The sequence below is a fragment of the Ovis aries genome, chromosome 18, assembly GCF_016772045.2.
Source record: "Ovis aries strain OAR_USU_Benz2616 breed Rambouillet chromosome 18, ARS-UI_Ramb_v3.0, whole genome shotgun sequence".
NCBI lineage: Eukaryota > Metazoa > Chordata > Mammalia > Artiodactyla > Bovidae > Ovis > Ovis aries.
Genome location: NC_056071.1, coordinates 42,580,955 through 42,598,471, shown reverse-complemented (window position 1 = coordinate 42,598,471; position 17,517 = coordinate 42,580,955). Strand labels below are relative to the sequence as shown.

At 43.3% G+C, this 17,517-nt stretch overlaps 1 long non-coding RNA gene and 1 other non-coding gene across 2 annotated transcripts in view; one reads left to right on the top strand and one right to left on the bottom strand.

Moving 5' to 3' along the window:
- LOC105603181 (uncharacterized) overlaps window positions 1-17,517 on the top strand; it is a 346,432-nt gene that overhangs the window by 5,723 nt on the left and 323,192 nt on the right. The window lies entirely within an intron of this gene.
- TRNAW-CCA (transfer RNA tryptophan (anticodon CCA)) lies at window positions 7,976-8,048 on the bottom strand. Its single transcript has one exon. It is a non-coding gene; the product is annotated as a tRNA-Trp (tRNA).

Below are 17,517 nucleotides of genomic sequence, written 5' to 3'. Positions count from 1 at the left end.
ACATAAAGGCACAGGTTGCCACTTGAGTCTGCTTCTCCTGGAAGAACTGAAATTCCCGACACTGTGTGTGACAAAGCAGGAGCTGGAGAAGAGGATTAAAGCTGAAGTTTCAGGAAGCACAGTGGTGACTGTTGTGAGAGCAGCTCTGAGGCTCAGATCCCAGCCAAGCTGCTTCTCCACTCCCTTGGCTCTGGCCAGAGGCTTCCCAGGTGCTGTAGTGGTTAATGCAAGAGATGCAGGTTCAGTCCCTGGGTTGGGAAGATCCCCTGGAGGAGGGCATGGGAACCCACTCCCAGTACTCTTGCCTGGAGAATCCCGTGAACAGAGAAGCCTGGCAGGCTACAGTTCATGGGGTCACACACACACACACACACACACACACACACACACACATGCATGGGCTACAGTCCATGGGGCCACAAAGAGTTGGACATGACTGAGTGCACACACACACACAAGCCTCATAGGCTCTCTGACTCTTAAAAACCTTTACTGTGATCATAACACACACCTTGAGAGGGTCATGGGGGGAGTACTGGGGTACCACCATTGCGTGGAGACTGGGATGATGGGGGCACCCCGGACAAGCGTCCTTATCCATTTCTTTCTTGCTATTTGGGTATCAACAGATATGTTTGTGGTGGTTGGTGACATCCTGGATGCAGAATGGAAGAAGACATATGGGGTGGTCTTTTAGGAACTCATAATTTATTTACATGTTAATTTTTTTAAATTAAAGTATAGTTGATTTACAATGTACTGATTTTTTTGCTGTATAGCAAAGTGACTCAGTTATGTACATATATACATTCTTTTTAAAATATTCTTTTCCATTATGGTCTGAACAAGGAGATGGATATAGTCTCCTGTGTTACACAGTAGGACCTTGTTTTTAATCCATTCTAAATGTAATAGTTTGCATCTGCTAACCTCAGATTCCCAATCCATCCCTCTTCCGCCCCTTTCCCCCTTGGCAACCATGAATCTGTTCTCTGTATTTGTGAGTCTGTTTCTGTTTTGAAGAGAGTTTCATTTGTGCCACATTTTAGGTTCCACTTATAAGTGATGCCATATGGTATTTGTCTTTATCTTTCTGACTTACTTCACTTGGTATGATATTATTTAGTTGTATCCATGTTGCTGCAAATGCATTATTTTGTTTTTTTTCTATGGCTGAGTAGTATTCCATTGTATATATGTACCACATCTTTTTTTTTTTTTTATAAACATGTTTTATTTGTTTGTTTATACCATCAGAAGTGAAACTATTGACTGTCATTTCCCTAAAATAGGGAAATCAATCTAAAACACATACTGGTGCTTTTCAAAAGATAGCAATTTAAAAGGGTGGCAGCAGCAGGCATTTGATGTCTTTTTCTTTTAAAAACTTTCAGGCTGCAGGAAAAACATGTAACCAAGAGTGTTATGATTATCCATTAGATTTTCATCAGTACCTGTACCAATTTAGGTGACAATACAGCAAGATCCAAGGATTAGTGACAGACAATGTACGTCATAAGGAATGATATATACTACCAATCCTTACAAAAGTCATTGTCAAAGAAACTGTTAAGTGTTTGAAAGGTATCTAAATATTTCACATTAAGTACAGAAGCGGCCATCCAGATTATATCCCTTAATTGTTGCATATTTTTCAAAAAGTGCCAATCAAAGCCTAATTTTGCATTTTGGCTGTACCACATCTTTTTAAACATTTATTTATTTATTAGGTTGTATGGGTCTTAGTTGTGGTACATGGGGTCTTTGTTTATGGCAGTACCTGGCATCTTTAGTGACATGAGAACTCTTCATTGCAGCGTGTGGGATCTAGTTCCTTGACCAGGGACAAAACCTGGGGAAAACCTGGACAAAACCCTGCATTGGGAGCTTGGAGTCTCAGTCACTGGACCAACAGGGAAGTCCCATATACCACCTCTTCTTAATCTGTTCATCTGTTGATGGACATTTAGGTTGCTTTCATGTCTTGACTATTGTGAATAGTGCTGTTATGAACATAGGGGTGCATGTATTTTTTTTGGTCATGTCACACAACTTGTGGGATCTTAGTTCCCTGACATGGATTAAACCCAGGCCTTTGGCAGTGAGTGCACATAGGCCTAACCACTGGACCATCAGGGAATTCCTGCATGTATCTTTTTGAATTGTAATTTTGTCCAAGTCTATGCCCAGGAGTGGGACTGTTGGGTCATATGGTAATTCTACCTTCAGTTTTCTGAGGAACCTCCATACTATTTTCTGTAGTGGCTGTGCGAACTTAAATTCCCACCAGCAGTGTAGGAGAGAGAGGAACTCATGCTTTAAAACAGACATCTTGAGTGCATTTGAAGCAAAGCTTGCATAGAAATCACAGAAAAAAGTCATAAATATTTGAGAAAATAGGTTCCTGAAAAAACATTTAGTATTTAGGTGAATAGGAAATTGCAGTTGTTGGGAGATAAATCTTCATCTGTTTGCCAGTGTTCCATTAGGATCCACTTGGAAGTCCAGGGGCTCTTTGGTTAATCAAAGATTAAGGAGTTGTAAAATGAGGGGGAAGTTGTCTCATGCTAGTGTTTCCCTAAGTGCTTGCAGGACATTTCATCTATAAGATCTTTTGGAACAAAAGGTGTCTGTTGTCCATAAAGGGCTGGAAACAAAATAGGGTTAAGAATTAATGTTTTACCATGCAAGAGTTCTTCCCTGACCCCAATGGCCAATGCAGGTTAATCTATTAAGATTTATGAGACATCAGGGAGCAAGGAAACCTGGTATAACCCAGCATTTTTCAAGCTCATTTGAGTAAGAGATATTTCCCAGATAACTCCTACTGAATAGGAGAAATGGAGTGGGCAAAGGTTGAGAAATACAGCTTTGATTGTTGGGTGGGGTGTGAGGTTGGTTGTGTAAGGTTGAGTTGTGAGTGAATTTTACTGGAGAATTCTCAAGAGAGAACTAATACAGATGGAAGTTGCAAGGACTGCTGAGTAGGTTTTTTGTTTTTTTTTTAAAATCTCTATTTAAAAAAATTGGGACTTCTCTGGCAGTTGAGTGGTAAGACTCATGCTTCCTCTGCAGGGGGTATAGGTTCTATCTCTGGTCGGGGAATTGAGATCCTGCACACCACAGTGTGGGCAACAGTAACAAATTTCCTATTTCCTCAACATTTTCTTATATCAACTATTTCAAACATTCAGGAAAACTGAGAGATTAGCTATATGATCAGGCCACTCAAGATGGCTGTTCTCTTGCTCTCTGTTCATCCCCTGTTCAACCTGCTTCACCTACACCCTACTCAATTGCGTGTGTGATAAATCGTTTCAGTCGTTTCTGACTCTTTGCGACCCTATGGACTGTAGCCCGCCAGGCTCCTCTGTCCATGGAATTCTCCAGGCAAGAATACTGGGGTGGATTGCCATTTCCTCCTCCAGGAGAATCTTCCTGACCCAGGGATCAAACCCCTGTCTCTTATGTCTCCTGCATTGGCAGGCGGGTTCCTTCCCAATCCTCTTGATCTTAGGGCTTATTGAGTAACTACCTATGTGATTGCTCCCTGCCCCAGCCGCTGGTTTCCCTGGTGACTGATGAGCTAACCTGATGTTAGTTATGTCAGTTCCCCCTGTAAATGGTAGCCTTCTTATTCCTCGAGTAGAGGAGATTTCTGCTGTGTCCTGCCTTCTGCCCATGGTGGAATGTTTCTCCAGGACTTTTTGCTTCCGATTTACAAGATTAGCTATCCAACAAGTCATTGATGTCTCTGTCACTGTCTCTAGGCATTTTCTTTGGTCTCCCGGCTGGACAGTTACAAGGCTTACAGGCCTGCAGGGTGCAGTCCAACATTAGTACAAAGAAGTCTAAAGTTATATACACATTATGATGGACTTCTCAGGTGGCTCAGTGAGTAAAGAATCCACATGCAATGCAGGCGATGTAAGAGACCTGGGTTTGATCCCTGAGTTGGGAAGATCCCCTGGAGAAGGAAATGGCAACCCACTCCAGTATTCTTGCCTGGAAAATTCCATGGACAGAGGAGCCTGGTGGGCTACAGTCCATGGAGTCACAAAAATTCGGACAGGACTGAAGTGACTGAGTATGCATACATGCATACACATTATGACACATCACTTCTCAATATTTAACATATATTACGTAAGAATACAGATATTTGTTTTCAGACCCACAATGTCATTATACCTGCTAAGAAAGCCATCTAAAATCAACTTAATGAAGAAGAAAAAATAAAATCAACTTAATGTTTAAATCCCTCCCCATCTACAGCTTTAAAAAAAGAAATCAATTACCTTTTTTTAAATGGTTGTTACTTATTTTAACTTAGAATAGTTGCTCTCCCTTTTTTTTCTCCCATGACATTGACCTTCTGAAGAACCTAGGCTAGTGACTGTACGAATGCCCCACATTCTAGATTTCTGTTTCCTCATGATGTTCAGTTTTTCCTCTGTTCCGGTAATCCTCTGCCCTGGCTGCACATCGGAACCACCTGTCTTGATTAATTGGCAGTACAAGGAAGGGGGATTCATTGGCCCACTCTGTTCTCATGGGAATTACTTAAATCAAATTTAAAGCCTAGAAAAGAGAATACCGATGTCTGTGTTCCCCTCTAAACTAATTAAATTAGAATCGCTGGAGTTGAAGCTCAGGTGACCCTCGTTTCAAAATTCTCTAGGTGATTCTGGTAAGTAGTCAGCACTAAGAACTGCTGCTCTATCCTGTGGATCCTATATATTGAAGTTAGGCTATAGATTTTTTATCTGGAATACTTTGCACGTTGCAATCACCTTGGAAGCTTTAAAAAATACTGATACATGGAGGTCCACCCCAGGGATTCTGATATAGTTGGTCTGGCAGCGTGGCCTAGGCTTTGGGAGTTTTGAAATCCGCTCAGGCGATTTTAACGCAGCCAGGAAGACCCACTGCATTAGATTTTTTTTGTTTGCTTGTTTAATTTGCATCCTATCAGGAGGCACACAATGTCACACTATTCCATTATTTGTGATGCCAGTTTCAATCACTGGATTAAGGTGGTCACACTAGACCTCTCCATCACCTCTTTATCGCAAATGTACTAGTGCTCCTGTTCCCAGAGGTAAGCGGTCTCTGAGATGATACCTTGGTGCTGCTAACAAGTTTTAATCCAATGGTTTTAGCTTCCACTGATGATTGTTACCTCTGTCAAGTATTATGTGGAGGGTGAGTATAAATGGTGATCTAATCTTGTCTTTCCTTCTGTAACAGAGTATGGCTGAGTGCAGCCCTAAGTCTGCAGCCCTTGCTGCCTTGCCACTATGCCGCATCCAACTCTGGTTGCCATTGGACCTGTGGGGGCTCTGCTCAGTGATTGGTCGACACTGCAGTTGGCCCCACCCACAAGCAACCAACTGTCAAAGAGAGACCTTTGAGTGGTCCTGCTCAGTCATTGGTTAGCACAGCAGTGAGCCCCGCCCACAGAAACCAGCTGTCAAGGAGGGACAGAGGATTCAGCCAACCGAATCAGGCAGTGGAGTGGTGGTCGTCAGGCAGAGTGAGGTAAGAGGTAGATCCGTCTCTCCAGCTTACCCGGCCTCGGGCCAGCAGGTGTGCTGTGGGGGCCCAGGGAGTAGCCTGGGGGTTATGTCCTGCAGGGCTCCAGAGCCCTCGCTAGGGCCACGCCCCGGCCTTGGCCCAGGCCTTGAGGCGGTGGTGAACCCCTTCCCCATGCCCACCGCTGACCTAATGGCAGTGGCAGTCCGCAAAGGACACAGTCTATGGGCCCTGGCCCCCACCGTTTGGGGAGCCTGAGGAACCTGAGGGCTGGTTGCGTCCTGGCGCTTTGCTCCCTCAGTGATGACACTTGTGCAGGGTCTGGGGACCTGGCCCTGAGGGAGCCGCCAACTGAGATGTGCCTCCTCAGCCAGGATCTGGACCTCAGAAGGACCTTCGGGACCTTGGCCTTCTTGTCAGACAGGGAATAACGTGTTTGGTAGAGATTTACAGGAACATCATTCCCTGACCCTGACTTAACCTCTAGAACAAAGGCTCTGATACCAAGAAGTTTGCAACAGTTAACCACACCCCTCTGTCACCTTTCCTAGAAAAGGGCTTTGCTAAAAGTTTTTGGACCACCACCCATCTCCTTGCAGGGCCCTACAATATACCTTTCTCTGTTCCAAACTCCGAAGTTTTAGTTATGTTTGGCCTCACTATGTGACGAGCACATGGACTTGAGTTTTGGTATCACTTCCACATTTATTTGACTTTCTTTTGTAAAGAAGGTCTGTCCTGTTTATCCTCTCACCACCCCCTGGACACATGTATTTTTATTTACTAATCAGCTACAATCATTATCCTTTTTGATATTCAAATTATACTAAATTTGGCCTGTGGGAGCCCCTTCAAGCTGGCTTTTTTTAAAAGTAAAAAAAATTAATTCAGTTACATAGAGAAATATACAGAAGATTGAGTCTACAGTTCAAAAGTTTCCCAGAGCAAACACCTGTGTAACCAGTTCCCAGATCAAGAAACAGAACAATGAAATTACCCCAGGAGCCTCCATCACACCCTCTTTCTATCTTTCCCCACAAGACTAACCACTAAGAGTCTTACTTTTAAACTTGTTGATCAGTTTGCCTGTTTGGGAACTTTGTATAAATAGGATCATAGAACATACAGTGTTTTTATGTGTCTGGCTTCTTTGTTCATCATCATGTTCACGAGATTCATCTATGATGTGTGTAGCTGTAGTTCTTTTTCATCCCTCCTGCAATTTATTTACCCATTCTAATGTTGGTGGGCATTTAGGCTGATTCCGTGTTCTATTAAAACAGTGCTGCTATGGACATTCTGATACTTGTCTTTGGGTGAACATATTGTTGAGTTTTGTTTGCTTTTTTTGTTTTTGGAAGCAGGGAACATATACCTAACAGTGGAATTGCTTGCTCATAGAGTATGCTCAGCTTTATTCAGTACTGCCGGACAGTGTTTTCTTTGGTTATAACCCCATTGGTCTTGGTGTACTTTTACTTTCTGGCAGAATATGTCCTGGGCTCGTTTTGTATGTTCTCTGACCAAGCCCTGGAATCTGCCGTCTCTCTGAGGAGCCCTCATGTTTTTGAATAAGGAGTAGTATTTAAAAACCAAGGTCTGCATGCTAGTGGTCCTCACTGATACCGGGAAGTCATTGCTTTTAGTTCCCTTTAGTGAGCAAAGGTAGAAAATTCACTAAAGAAAATAATCATGCATTTGAATTGACAATTCCAATTCAACATTGCAGGATTTTTTTCCTGTTAACTGTTTTTATTTTATATGTGCATCTCTTTGCTAAAAATCTTGGTTTCTAATAACATCAATAAGTTTTATTTGCTTTGTTCTACACTTAAAACAGTTGCAAAATTGCAATACTAACATTACTATATTGTCAATATAACTGACAATAATATTATGAATTGAAGTGATGTATGTGTGAAGCTTTAGATTTCTTTGAAATAGTTTTTTTGTCTCTTGTGAGCAATTTATATGATACTAAACTGAATTGCCTAAACCTAAAGAGGATGAAGAATTTATCCAGTGGCTTAAGAAGATGGGTGTTGGGCTTAGAATAATATTGACTGTGGGGCTTTGCCCTTCTAGACAATTACTTCTGTGGAGCTCCCACTCTTTGCCCCTCCCCCTCCTCTTTCTAAATTGCTTCTTGAAGAACTTAAGGGTTTCCACTGGGGAGGGGTACCCCCATGGGGATGCACTCCTTTCTCTCACTTAGAGGTTCTGTGGCCACCAGCCTCCCCCACCCAGGTTGTGATGGTTCATTTTGTGTCAGCTGGGCTGTGCTCTGGTGCTCAGTTGTTTGGTCATGTACCAGTATAGAAGCTGCTATGAAGGCATTTAAAACATATTTATTTGGCTGTGTCAGGTGGGTCTTTGTTCTGTCATGTGGAATCTTTTATTTGCAGCATGAGAAGTCTTAGTTGCAGCATGTGGGATCTAGTTCCCTAACCAGGGATTGAACCTGGGCTCTGTGCATTGGAAGCATGGAGTCTTAGCCACTGGACCATTAGGGAAGTCCCTATGAAGACACTTTCGAAAGCTCTGATTAATATTTAAATTGGCAGATTTTGAGTAAAGTAGGTGACTCTTCATAATGTGGTGGGTGTCATATCTGATCAACTGGAAGCCTTAAGAGAAAAGGGTCCTTGAAGAGGACTTCCACCTTACTTACAATTCCATCAACTTCTTGCTGGAATTGCCAGCTTGTCCCCTATTTGAATTTGCCAGTCCTTATAATTATGTGATTATATGATCACACAGGATTATAAGGACTGGCAAATTCAAATAGGGGACAAGCTGGGGCTTCCCTGATGTCTCAGACGGTAAAGCGTCTGCCTGCAATTCGGGAGACCCGGGTTTGATTTCTGGGTCAGGAAGATCCCCTGGAGAAGGAAATGGCAATCCACTCCAGCACTCTTGCCTGGAAAATCCCACAGACGGAGGAGCCTGATAGGCTACAGTCCATGGGTTCGCAAAGAGTCGGACGTGATTGACTTCACTTCACTTCATAATCATGTGAGGACTTCTCTGGTGGCTCAGTGGTAAAGAATCTGCCTGCCAGTTCAGGAGATGAGGGTTCGATCTCTGGGTTGGGATGATTCCTCAGAGAAGGAAATGGCAACCCACTTTGGTGTTCTTGCCTGGGAAATCCCATGGACAGAGGAGCCTGAAAGGCTACAGTCCCTGTGGTTGCAAAGAGTTGACTATGATTTAGTGACTAAAGAAAAACAACCACATAATCATGTGAACTAATTTCTAAAATCCCCTCCCCACCCCTGCCCCGAGCCATCCTGTCTTTTTCTTCCCCACCCCCATCCTCTACACACACAGGGACAGACACACTCTCCCCCACCCCCCTCCCCCACCCATGCTATGGATTTTGTTTCTATGAAGAACACTTACAGAATGCTGGTTATCTCAAGCCTCAGACAAAATGGTCCAGAGTCTCTGCTGTGTGGCCCAGGAATAGCGGAGCAGGGTGAAAAGCAGATTGTTATCATCCAGGCAGAAGAGGTGTGTAGCAGGTTGATAAGGGGCCCTGCGGAGGGAGTTGGGTGCAGGAAATAGTAGGTAAGAACCTCTCTCCTCTCCCGCTTAGACTTTGACTACTGTGGCTGCCTGCACCTGGAAGATGTGACCTTTGACTTGGAGCCAGAGCATCCTCCTGGTCCAGGAGCACCCTAACACTCTATTTTGGTGAGAGAGGAAGAGGCCCTCCATGACCCTCGAGTGCCTCTGGGGTCAGTTGACCTACCTAGGGACTCTGTCAGTGGCTCTTGGGTAGGGGTAGGTCGGGTTGTGTGCACAGCAGGCTTTGAGAAGGGCTTCTCCTCAGTGGGAGGAGCTGATCTCGTTTCTCAAAGAGTAAAGGCCCAGCTGCTTGTTGTTAAGAGGCACTGCAGGATTTCCTCTTTTAGCTTATCCCTCCCCAGGAGGAGGAGACTTTCAGTGAAATAGAGGAAACCACAGAATATTCAGGAACATAATAATGCATTGAAGTTATGCCATAAAACAGTCCGTGTAAACAACAGAAGAGCTGATTTTCCATGATCGCTCTATTCTGGGGGGAAAAGGCTACTCCAGTGAAGCCTAGTAAGATCCCACTGCACTCTCCTCCCAGGAGAGTAGGACAGACCAAGTAGGAGAAGACCAAGAGTCTAGAGGAGGAAGAGAAGAGAGGTGGAGAGGGAAGAGACCCCAGGATAATGGGATATGTCCTTTTAGATTACAGTTTTCAACCATTTTACTCTACATTTGTGACACTTTTGATATAGTTCATTTCAGACCTCCTGAGGATGGTTGCTTTTCATATATCAGATAACTAAGGGGACCTCTAGATAATATCACAGTTGAACTCTTCCAGGAGTGTCAGGATGCTGATCATTCAGTCTCTGGAGTAAAGCATCTCTGTGTGCCTTAGATGCACCTATCAATATTTTAATGAAGGTGGAGAAGTCAGACTACTGTCCTCACTCATATTTGCTTGGTGGAAGATAAACCAGTTAGGAATCTTCTTATTGTGAATGACCGCAGGTCCCAAACAAACTAGCTTAAAATAAAGCAAAAGAATTCATTGGCTTTTGTCACTGAGAAGGCCACAGGTAAAGCTGCTTCAGGTGAGACCTGAGTCAGGACTCAGGTGATGCTTTCAGGATGCCCCTCTGGTTCTGCTCTGTGCTCGCCCCTCCTAAGTCTCTGTGTAACTGTCCCTGGAATCTTCAACTTCCCATCTTTCTGACTCAGTCTTGAGGAGGATAAGAGAAAGCTTCTCTTTCCCATGAGCCTAGCAAATAATTTCCTCCACTGAGGAAATTATTGTGGCCCGGAGAATGTGCCAGCCTAATTGCTTTGAGGTGGGACACACACTCACTGTAGGGCTGGGCAGTGGAGTGAACTTCTGTGCATCTGGGAACCCAGAGTGGGTGGGCTGTCTGGGGGAAAACTGGGAATTGAGACCAAAGCTGAGGAAATGGATGCTGGGAGGACCAAACAGACAAACCAGCAAACGTGTGCACTGACTGATTTAGATGGCTATGGGGAAGGTAAGTTTTTCTCAGAAATGAAACATTGAACATGCTCAAGGCTTTTGGACTACTTCGAGATCCGTAAGACTTTGTACCTTGTTGTCCAGCAGAGAGAATTTGGACCTGAAAAAATGCAAAAGCAGGTGTTATTGGTTACTTTAACCATAAAAAGAATTTCTCTTGTGGAGCATTTGTTTGTTTATTCAGCTCCTATGAATGCTCAAACTACCGCACAGTTGCACTCATCTCACACGCTAGTAAAGTTATGCTCAAAATTCTCCAAGCCAGGCTTCAGCAATATGTGAACTGTGAACTTCCAGATGTTCAAGTTGGCTTTGGAAAAGGCAGAGGAACCAGAGATCAAATTACCAGCATTCACTGGATCATGGAAAAAGCAAGAGAGTTCCAGAAAAACATCTATTTCTGCTTTATTGACTACGCCAAAGCCTTTGATTGTGTGGATCACAATCAACTGTGGAGAATTCTGAAAGAGATGGGAATACAGACCACCTGACCTGCCTCTTGAGAAACCTATGTGCAGGTCAGGAAGCAACAGTTAGAACTGGACATGGAACAACAGCCTGGTTCCAAATAGGAAAAGGAGTACATCAAGGCTGTATATTGTCACCCTGCTTATTTAACTTATATGCAGAGTACATCATGAGAAACGCTGGGCTGGAGGAAGCATAAGCTGGAATCAAGCTTGCTGGGAGAAATATCAATAACCTCAGATATGCAGATGACACCACCCTTATGGCAGAAAGTGAAGAGGAACTAAAGAGCCTCTTGATGAAAGTGAAAGAGGAGAGTGAAAAAGTTGGCCTAAAGCTCAATATTCAGAAAATGAAGATCATGGCATCTGGTCCCATCACTTCATGGGAAATAGATGGGGAAAAAGTTGAAACAGTGGCAGACTTATTTTTCTGGGCTCCAAAATCACTGCAGATGGTGATTGTAGCCATGAAATTAAAAACACTTACTCCTTGGAAGAAAAGTTATGACCAACCTAGAAAGCATATTGAAAAGCAGAGACATTACTTTGCCAACAAAGGTCCATCTAGTCAAGGCTATGGTTTTTCCTGTGGTCATGTATGGATGTGAGAGTTGGACTGTGAAGAAGGCTGAGCACCGAAGAATTGATGCTGTTTGAGCTCTGGTATTGGAGAAGACTCTTGAGAGTCCCTTGGACTGAAAGGAGGTCCAACCAGTCCATTCTGAAGGAGATCAGTCCTGGGTGTTCATTGGAAGGACTGATGCTGAAGCTGAAACTCCAATATTTTGGCCACCTCATGTGAAGAGTTGACTCATTTGAAAAGACCCTGATGCTGGGAGGGATTGGGGGCAGGAGGAGAAGGGGATGACAGAGGATGAGATGGCTGGATGGCATCACCGACTTGATGGACATGAGTTTGAGTAGACTGTGGGAGTTGGTGATGGACAGGGAGGCCTAGTATGCTGCGATTCATGGGGTTGCAAAGAGTCGGACATGACTGAGCGACTGAACCGAACTGAACTGATGTATTAATTGCTTGCTAGTACCAGGCACTGGACAGGACAGTGGATACAGAGGAGTGAACTGTACCACCACAAGACCCAACATAGTGTTGACTCCAACATAGGCTGATCATTAGAAGCTGATAGGATTATTTTAAATTAAGTTTTAAAAATGAGTTATATATGTACTAAAGTACACAAACCTTAAGCGTACAGCTCCAATCTGTTGAATCACAACTTCTGTGATGTTTTTCCATGTTTTAGCTATAAAACAGCAGGATAAGATTCTCCCCAGCTGGGATTCAGTAACCCCATCTACTTGAAAACATAAAATCAGCTATCCAGACTTAGCAAAAAGCTTCAGGAACAGATTCCTTGCCACCAGAATTATTCCTATTCTGCCCTGACTGTTGGTCATCCATCCTTGCCAAATGATTCTAAATAATTCTGCTGGATGTACTTGCCTCAGGGTAGGTTGTAATAGAACTTACCTCCTAGAGGGCAAATTCTTATCTTCTGTGCCAGAGGTAGCCTCCCTGATCACAGTGGTCATTACCAGAGCACCTGAGTTGTCTCACCAAATCCTCAGCCTTCCCAGGAGGATGCTTCAGGTAGCTGCCATGCAGCAATCCCAGTTGGCATGCCAGATGAAAGGATTTTTTGCTATTTTGGGTCTTCCTAAGGCTATGGTTTTTCCTGTGGTCATGTATGGATATGAGAGTTGGACTGTAAAGAAGGCTGAGCGCCGAAGAATTGATGCTTTTGAACTGTGATGTTGGAGAGGACTCTTGAGAGTCCCTTGGACTGCAAGGAGATCCAACCAATCCATTCTGAAGGAGATCAACCCTGGGATTTCTTTGGAAGGAAGGATGTTAAAGCTGAAACTCCAGTACTTTGGCCTCCTCATGTGAAGAGTTGACTCATTGGAAAAGACTCTGATGCTGGGAGGGATTGGGGGCAGGAGGAGAAGGGGACAACAGAGGATGAGATGGCTGGATGGCATCACACTCCATGGACGTGAGTCTGAGTGAACTCTGGGAGTTGGTGATGGACAGGGAGGCCTGGTGTGCTGCGATTCATAGGGTCGCAAAGAGTCGGACATGACTGAGCGACTGAACTGAACTGAACTGAAGCTGTCAACAGAGAAAAAATTTAATAGCCTTCAAATCTCAGAGATCAATAAAGTGGTTAATGTTTCTTTCCTTGTGTCTGTGATCCCACTATGTTGACAGGATTTTCTTTTTCTTGGAAGCAGTTATCAAAGCAGGAGGTGAGATGGGCCTCGATGTGAGGTTGTCCTTGAGAAAAGTCAGTACAGGTTTTCAGTGGCATATTATTATCTGCTGATAGGAGGGAAAATGCTCCAGAAAAGAAGTTTACATTGTTTTAACTCTCGAACAGTTGCTTGTAGGAATAATAAGACCTTTGTTTAACTCTAATCTTAGTCTGCCTTTAGAAGGAAGTTTAGAGGGTAAAGAATCATTGTCACCTCAGTCTAAAGGATCAACTAAGATCCCACAAGCCCCATGACCTGGTCAAAAAAATCCAAAAAGAAACAAGCAAACACTCCCATGCCTCCCCCACCCCCCCAACCAAAAAAAAAAAAGTGCCCTTCAATGATGTGGATAAGGAAAGGAAAATTGATTTTTAAATAATAAAAAACACCCACCCTCTTATTAAAGTTATACACAAAATTCACTCCACAATTTCTATTGTTTAAGATAATTAGATTTTGTTGAAAAATGAGTTGGTATCATGATTTCCCTACTTTTTTCTCCCAAAATACTTATTTATTTGGTTAGTTCCAGACTGAGTAGAGATCAAACCCTTGCCCCCTGCATTGGAAGCAGAGTCTTAACCCTGGACCACCAGGGAAGTCCCATGATTTTCCTACTTTTGTTCATGCAGCTTATGTCTGGAGAATGGGCCTTTGGAAACTGATCTTTTTTGATATAGATTTTTCTCTCTAAATTAACCAGTAGAGTCCTGATTGGTTTCCCTTCAGTAGGTTTTCTGAAGCAGCTGGATTTCTCAGGTGGAGGTACCATGGACTGTGTCAGCCTGAAGCAGCTGGTTTCCCCAAGCACCCATTTCTTGGTTCTCTGTATTGCTTTCTTTCTTTCTTTTTTTGTATTGCTTTCTTGATAGTGCTCATGACACTCTGATTTTTTTTTTTTGTCTGTCAGGCCCCTAAAATGAATGCCAGTGCCAGTCTCTCAGTCGTGTCCAACTCTGTGACCCCATGGACTGTAGCCTGCCAGGCTCCCCTGTCCATGGAATTCTCCAGGTAAAAATACTGGAGTGGATAGCCATTTCCTTCTCCAGAGGGTCTTCCCAATCCAAGGATCAAACCCTGGTCTTCTGCGTTGCAGGGAAATTCTTTACCATCTGAGCTATAGGGAAGTCCCTTAGAATGAATGAGCATGTGTTTAAAGCCCTTTGATAGTTTTAGTTGCCTTTAGTATTAAATCCTGTCTCCTCCTCACACAGCATATCTGAATCTGTGTCTGTTTTTCTAATCTCTCATCTAGTGCTTTTTCCAGCCCCTTGGAACTACATTTCCATTGCCATTGAACTGTGTCCTTTCCCCTGGTTCTCTTTTACAGATCCTTCCTCATATCCAGAATATTTCTTTCCCCAGTTGATTCCTGTTCTCCCATGACCCACTGGCTTGAATAAGAACTTCTTACTGTGCCCCTTTTGAACTTCCTTTATCACCAGGTTATCTTGTTATATTATCACTGCCAATTTATTTGTCCAGATTCCTCCACTAGATGTGAAGTTGAGGGCAGAGGTCTGTCCACTCTCTGATGTCTCTTTAGAGCCTGGCATACATATTTGTTGAACCACTGAATGAATGAATTAATGAAAGAAATACCTTTTGTTAACTGGATGTAACATGATAAATTATATTTTCTTTATCACAATTATGTATCAGAAAGTAGGATAAGGAAAAGGCCAGAAATCTTGGACCAACTAGATCTGCAGTAACTTATGGATGATATGGGAGCCTGGGTTGGTGATCAGGACACTTGCATTTCTTTAAAAAAAAAAATTAATTTTATTTTTTGGCTGTGTTGGGTCTTAGTTGCTTTGTGCAGGCTTTCTCTAGCAGGGACTATTCTTTATTGTGATGTGAGTGAGGGCTTCTCACGGAGATGACTTCTCTTGTTGCAGAGCACAGGCTCTGGACATGTAGTCTTCATTAGTTGCAGCATGCAGGCTCAGTAGCTGTGGCACATGGGCTTAGTTGGCTCTGTGGCATGTGTATTCTTCCCAGACCAGGGATCAAACCCATGTGCCCTGGATATGGGGATAAGAATTGGCAGGCAGATTCTTATCCACTGCTCCACCAGGGAAGTCCAAGACACTTGCATTTTTGTCCTCATTCTGTCACATTTCAGGATTTCTAAAACATTGAAGAGCAGATTCCAAAATACTCTGAGGGTTAGGAAAAACAATGCAAACAATTCCTTTTGGGTTTAAAGGTTTTGTGATTCTTCACATCTTGATTTATTAATACCATCAATTAGACCTAATTAATCTGAGCTGAGATAAGATGTAGCAGGCTGATCCTTAATGGGAAGATTTATGGGCTTCTTATTCTAGTGCATCTGAGGAAGGGAAGGGAATGTTCATCCAGGAACCAGCTGCATGGTGAGGATGTCTTGGCTCCTGTTACCAGAAGACTGTACAGCCAAGGCTCAGCAGGCCGGATTGGAACAATAGCCAAGAAAATATTTGAGGGGACCCAGGGGCCTTTCAATGAGAGTGTCATCAGGACGTGCTTCCCAGATGGGCTGTTATAAATGATTCATTTGGAAACTAATTGATAGGATGAGTGGGAAGTTTAGTTGGCTAGAAGATTCTTATTCTTAGTGAGGGTACTTTAAGGGTCTTAAATCATTGTTTATTAAGAGTCTCAACCCCCTTCTCCCACAGGTCTTACATGCCTGAAGGCCACAAAGGGCATTAGAGACTCCCCCACCCCCACTGCCAATGCTTACTGTGCTTCAGAAACTCTATGGAGCTTTGAACTGGGAGGAATCATGAGTTCTCACATGGGATGGCCCTGAAGGCTCTCACACTTTTAGTATTGGGTCTACTTTGGGCTGTGTCTGTTGTTGAGAGCCCCCAGTAGAGTACAGCCACCTTTGTTTTAAAGACTAGATTTGAATAATGTACAGCTTCCCCTTGTTGTCTATAATGAGAGAAGCTTGTTGCAAAAAACTGCCAGAAGAATCTTTCTGGAATGTTGGTCAGATTGACATAGGAGGGCTTCTTAGTAGTCCAGTTGCTCTAAGAAACTGAATAGACAGATCCAAGAACTTCTGGGTATCGTCTAAAATTAAATCAGTGGAAAGATTAAGGTGAGAAGACTTCTTTAGTTTGAGCTTCTTACTTTCTGGTTGAGATATGGATTAATAGAGTCTTGATTAATATAAAAAATTAGAAATGTTGGAGATTATGGATTTTAGTTCAAAGGTTTTTTTCCTCCTATACTGGGACTGAATTACCTCAGATTAAAAATTATGTATATAATAGCCAAGTTCCCAGAGATCACCTGAACTGGGTTAATTGCTTGTGATGTTAATTTTAACTTATAGAGCCTTTGAATTGCTAGAGGCAGTAGTTTTAAATGTGGGGGCCATCAGCTTTCCTTAGAGATCTACCTTTTAGTCGAAGGTGACTTTTTTGGGCTAGATTAAGGGAATTTTGGTTGAGGGGGGCGGGAAAGAGAAATGTGAGGGGGTGGTTAGTACTTTTTCACTGGGAGAGCCTCTGGAGTTGGGCTTGCTAGATCCCACACGAGCTGGGATCAACAAGATGTGAGGTTGATCTACAAAAAAGAGGAAAACTGCAGTTATCTAGGAAATGGCAACCCACTCCAGTACTCTTGCCTGGAAAATCCCATGGACGGAAGAGCCTGATAGGCTATAGTCCATGGGGTTGCAAAGAGTCGGACATGACTGCCCAACTTCACTCACTCACAGGTTATATGCAGGTCACTCCCCAGCCATTTTAAAACCCCAATATAAGTAAAGTTTTCCAGGCATCTGTTATAAGGACAAACTGTGGTCCTGGCAAACTGAAGCCTGTTCCCATATTGTAGAATTTGAAGGGAGACCTTGTTCTGTGCTCATAGGAAGTTTTCTTGTACGAGTGGGATCATCCACTGGATTCAAATCTGGGCTCTTAGCAGATCAGAGCCCTTATTCTGGGCCTAATATTGTTGGCCAATGTAACAATTGAGAAATGGAATACTTCTTGCCACATCAGTAAACAAAGATGTTACAGTCTTAGTAATTACAGCTGCCATAGATGGTGAGCTGGTGAGCCCTGAGGGAACTCAGGAAGGAGAGAATACCTGCCGTCTAGCAGCCATCAGACTCCAGCCACTCCTTGAGGTGAGCTCTGAGGAAGCTCAGGATATGAAATGAAAGTTGCTCAGTAGTGTCTGACT